This window comes from Lemur catta, chromosome 4, assembly GCF_020740605.2.
Source record: "Lemur catta isolate mLemCat1 chromosome 4, mLemCat1.pri, whole genome shotgun sequence".
NCBI lineage: Eukaryota > Metazoa > Chordata > Mammalia > Primates > Lemuridae > Lemur > Lemur catta.
The window spans coordinates 19855161-19860978 of record NC_059131.1 but is presented as its reverse complement, the minus strand read 5'-3'; positions in this window follow the sequence as shown (position 1 = coordinate 19860978).

The window sequence follows — 5818 nt, the reverse complement described above, 5'->3', positions numbered from 1 at the left end:
AGGGTGTTAACTAAGTATTCCAAATTTGCTTAGTTTTTTGTTTTGTTTTGTTTTGTTTTTTGTTTTGCTCTGTCACCCTGGGTAGAGTGCAGTGGCATTATTGTAGCTCTTTGCAACCTCAAACTCCTGGGTTCAAGTGAACCTCTTGCCTCAGCTTCCTGAGTAGCTGGGACTACAGATGCACACCATGATGCCCAGCTAATTTTTTCTATTTTTAGTAGAGGTGGGGTCTCACTCTTGCTCAGGCTGATCTTTAACTCCTGAGCTCAAGTGACTCTCTTGCCTTGGCCTCCCAGAGTTCTAGGGTTATAGATGTGAGCCACCATGGTTGGTCTGCTGCTGTTATTTAGTCCCTGGCAAATTGTAGAGCCAAGCTATTGCTACTGGTTTGTGAGGATCATTTGTTACTTTGACTGTGAGCCTCAGTTTTAAGAACTTTTTCCCTAGAAAAACAATCAGCAGGACTTTTCTAAGTAACACACTGTGGTTCTCTTGGCCCAATCTGACAGACTCAACCTGCGTGTCCTCAGTTCTCATCAGTCTATAAGGCAAAGGAATTCTCTTCCTCAAGGATTTTGGGAAATCCCTAAGGAATGGTTTAGTGCACCCCAGATCCTCCCTGGAAATTATTCTCACTTTTGCCAGCTGTCCTTGCTCTAAACCACTGCCACTCCTGAGTTTTGCCACAACCTCTTTTAGGCTTTACATATGGTCTCACCCCAATGGACATAGATCTTCTCAAGCTACTCCCCAAAGCTCAGCCCAGTCCAGGCCATCCAGTTAACAAAACGCAGAGGCCACAGACGTTAAAAACAAAGGGTAGCCCACAAATGCCACTAGAAGTGGCTACTGTTTTAGATTGTTGATAATACAGAACTGGCTCACTCTGTCCCTTTCCCCAACCAGGAGGCTCCAGACTGTGTCACACCTTTGAATCCTAATGCCAGTGCCAGGCAGGGAGCCAAAAAGATCCCTTCTTTTTCAGTCCAGAGCCTGCTTATTTCCCTTCTAGAATGTCCAAGAGAGGGACTATTCTTTTTCTTAGGAGGAAACACTCACCTCCACCTTGGTCTAATGTGCAATCCCAGGAGTCACCGATACTTTCCAGAGTTGGATAACCTAGTTTTACATAAGGCCACTTGTGAGATACCAGGGGTTCAGACCAGTGTGCCTTCCTACATGAAATGTGGAGATCAAGTTGGCACACTTCTTGGGTGGCTCCAGTTTTGTGATCTTCTGTGAGCAAATACTTGGCTAAAAACATATATAGGTCTCCTAAGAACAAATAAGGATTTTAAGAGACAGTTCAGTCTATGTACTTATTTAGGAGAAAAAGATGATCTCTCTCTTTAGCAGGGCACAATCTTGCTAAAGACTCAATTTATATTACTAATAAATAGATAAACTCCAATGTATCTGTCTGAAACATTTGAATTTTGGTTAATGGTCATTTCATGATTTTTTTAGGATAAAGGCGGGTATTTCTTTTATATGTCTGTAGAGAGCCCATTCTAGTGATTTTCCTGGGTAAATGCAGACTGCTTCCAGATTGACGCCTTGCCTCCTGGTAATATAAAAGTACAACTGTAAAATATAACACTTTAAATACAACATATAATATTTAAGTGTTTGTTGAATGAATTAATAACACCAAGGTTTTGACCCTGGATGACAAAATTTGGTGGAGCCATTAACAGAAAAGTTGTCATTTAAAAAACAGTTTCAGGCCGGGTGCGGTGGCTCACGCCTGTAATCCTAGCCCTCTGGGGAGGCCGAGGAGGGTGGATCGCTTGAGGTCAGGAGTTCGAGACCAGCCTGAGCGAGACCCCGTCTCTACTAAAAAAATAGAAATAAATTATTTGGACAATTAAAAGTATATGTAGAAAAAATTAGCCGGGCATGGTGGCGCATGCCTGTAGTCCCAGCTACTCGGGAGGCTGAGGCAGTAGGATCGCTTAAGCCCAGGAGTTTGAGGTTGCTGTGAGCTAGGCTGACGCCACGGCACTCACTCTAGCCCAGGCAACAAAGTGAGACTCTGTCTCAAAAAATAAATAAATAAGTAAATAAGTAAATAAATAAATAAATAAAAAACAGTTTCAGGCCGGGCTTGGTCGCTCACGCCTGTAATCCTAGCATTCTGGGAGGCCAAGGCAGGTGGATCATTTGAGCTCAAGAGTTCGAGACCAGCCTGAGCAAGAGCGAGACTCTGTCTCTACTAAAAATAGAAAGAAATTATATGGACAACTGAAAATATACAGAAAAAATTAGCCGGGCGTGGTGGCGCATGCCTGTAGTCTCAGCTACTCAGGAGGCTGAGGCAGAAAGATTGCTTGAGCCCAGGAATTTGAGGTTGCTGTGAGCTAGGCTGATGCCAAGGCACTCTAGCCCAGGCAACAGAGTGAGACTCTGTGTCAAAAATAAATAAATAAATAACAGTTTCATTTATTGGGCACCTGTTCTGTGTTCTTTTAGGTGATGATCAGTCAAATGTAGCCACAAGAGGAGACATAGGAGAGGCACAAGAAAACAAAGCATTAAACTCACAGGTCCTAGAGAGGGGGTCACTGCATGCCACAGATAGTCACAGGGGAAGTACCAAGTTTTGGTCAGGTGGCAGAAGACAGTAGCAAGGAGAAAGTATGGGCCAATGCCTTTACTGGGGTTTCCAAGGGAAAGGCAAGGCAGGGAAAACAGTTTAGGATTGGCTAGTTTGAGTAACTCCTGCAGGCTCTAAGCTTTGGGGGTGGTCTCTCTTGCCTGGGATGATTACAGCAAAAGAATATTGCCTATTGGGGTGTACAGGCCAGATAGAGGAGGAATGACTCTGGATTGATCAGTTTATATATCAAAGGCATGCTCCTGGCTGAGTCCTTTGTTATCTCTAAGAATTGGCTATCTCTGGGAAGGACAGTCTCTCACAACTAGAAAGGGTTTTTAAGATGTCAAAAACATCATAATATACAGAAAATAAAAAAATATATACAACACAGCACCCTTTAAAATTAGTGTGTACAAAGGGGGATCTGGACCAGCCCAAAACCTTAGAAATGGACTCTTCTCCCAACCCCTTCTAGTAACTTAAAAATATTTGTATTGCTTCTTTCTTAACCCTAAATCTTATCCCTGGGATTTTTCTTTTCTCCCTGGATCAATCTTTGACCTTTAATCATACCTAGGAAGGAATGAATTATACTATCAAAACTGCTGAGTTTCCAAAGGTAATTTATGAATAGTGTCATCAGATGTATATGAAGGAAGTATATGAAGAAAGGTTCAAAAACAGAATTAGGAACCCCAAGAAATGCTGAGAGAAAAAGCTTGGGAAGACCTATTTCCCAATTTCTCACCCTTTTCTCATTCTCTCCTCAGTTAACACTTTCCATAGGCAGGTAGTGTTTCTCAATCTGTGGTCTGTTGCCCTCTGGGGGTCTTGTATTTCCAAGGCACTTTGAATCCTTTATGAAAATTTTAAAACCTTATGTGTTAATTTTTATAATATAAATATAAGGATAATATAAATATATTATTTAAATATAAGCATATCAGCATATTTCAGATAATCTGGATTAACACTTTTCATTTTTCAGCAATCTTGAGTTGATGTTTAAATTTGCAGTTGAACTGATATCACATTATACTCTAAAGAGCATCTAGCCAGGTGTAGTTGCTGATGCCTATAGTCCCCAGCTACCCAGCAGGCTGAGGTGCAGGAATTTAAGACCAGCTTGGGTGACATAGCAAGACCCCATATCTAAAAAATAAGTAGCTGAGTGATATCATGTGCCCTCTATACTGCCTTGGTCAGAGATCTTAGCCAGGTTCATGACAGCCTGCAAGCCTAATTAGTATCATCTTCCACCCTCCTGGCCTGACTCCAATTCAATATTTTCAATGTTTGTGTATCTAGTTGTCACCTTAAAATGAACCCACTCTTTTCTCCCCAAACTAGCACGCCCCCTCCCCCACAAAACCACACAACTTTCTGTTAATGGCTCCACCAAAATGTGTCATTCAGGGTCAAAACCTTGGTGTTTTTCATTCATTCAACAAACATTAAAAATTTATTTTAATTAAACAATTTTTCACATTTTGTCCAAACATTTAAATATTATTGAAGCGCTTACATCAACTGTGCTGGGGCACACAATGGTAAGTTCAGTGGAGTTGAAGACACCAAGAAAGACAGAAAAACAAGTGGGGACCCAAATTAGCGTGGGGATATTAGAGAGGACTTACTGGAGAAAGTGATGGTCAAGTGGGTGGCTGGAGAGGCATGTTCCATGGGTGAAAGCACAGGAAGAGAAAGCATTGGCTTTGGAAGACATATTGCTGTGCATTGCAGGAGAAATGGAAAGTAAGTGGGAGGGACATACTAGAATCCATCTGTTCAAGCATCAAGGGTCTTGTAAACTACGTTAAGGAACTTGGACTATCTGGAAATGTGAGAGGAAGCCGTGATTAGTTTTGTGTTTTAAAAGAATCAATCTTGGCTAGGTATGGTAGCTCATGCCTGTAATCCTAGCACTCTGGGAGGCGGACGCAGGAGTATCCGCTCAAGGTCAGGAGTTCGAGACCAGCCTGAGCAGGAGTGAGACAGTGTCTCTACTAAAAATAGAAAGAAATGATCTGGACAGCTAAAAATATATAGAAAAAATTAGCCGGGTGTGGTGGCACATGCCTGTAGTCCCAGCTACTCGGGAGGCTGAAGCAGAAGGATCACTTAAGCCCAGGAGTTTGAGGTTGCTGTGAACTAGGCTGATGCCACAGCACTCTAGCCCTGGCAACAGAGCAAGACTCTGTCTCCACAAAATAAATAAATAAATAAATAAATAAAAGAATCAATCTTGTCAGTTTGGAGAATTTCTCCCTTCCCTTCCAACCCTTGAATCCAATCTATTACCAAAGCTGTTGGATTTGTTATTGTCTAATTTGCCCTTTTATCTCTATTCCCACTGCCACCCACTGCCCTCAGTGTGGTCCCAGCCCTTGTCATTTCATGCTTAGATCAAGAGCCCTCTAACCAGTTAACACGTCCCAGACTCTTCCCCTCCAATGTACATGGGATACAAAGACTAGACCAAAGATCCTAAAATGCTACACTAGGCTGACAGAGAAGTCCAAGTCACCCATCTTGGCGCATACGGTCATCTCTGTCCTACCTATCTAATATTACTACTTAGAATCATTCTCTAAGGCCAGTCAGCTTCCTCAGAAATCTTCCTAAAGGCACTTTATATTTTCTTAAACTCCTCCAAACCTTGTAACATTATTCCCTTTCCCCTGGCATAATGCAATCCTGAGGCATCCCGAGGGCGTAACTCCTTTCAATCCTCCAAGCCACAGCTCGGGTCCTCCCATTCTTTGGTCTCTTCTCACGCAGCATAGTCTGTACCAAACACTTCTACATTGTATTAACTCGAATTATGTCACAGTTCGAGGTCTTCGTTTTCCTTTGTCAGAAAAGGCACTCTCACATTCTTCTAGTGTAGGCCTCACAGGGCCTGGTCAAGTAATTTGTAAACTCATAACAAATACTAGTTAACTTTAATTGAACCGAATGGGGCGGGGTTTGCGGAGTCTGAGGGCACGGTGGAGAGAGCGGGCTGAAAACACTGGAGGACGGACTGGGTGCGCCGAGTCCCTCACAAAACAGGCTTCAGACAAAACCCCAAGAGGCCAGGGAGAGGGGACGAAAGGGAGGGCGCAGCGAGAATACAGTTACCGGCCACCCGCCGCCTGGAGAGGCAGCCGAAGGTGAGCCACAGCCGTTGGTGGGCGTGACCGCACCAGTCTCGCGGGAGCGGCGGTTGGGCGGGCC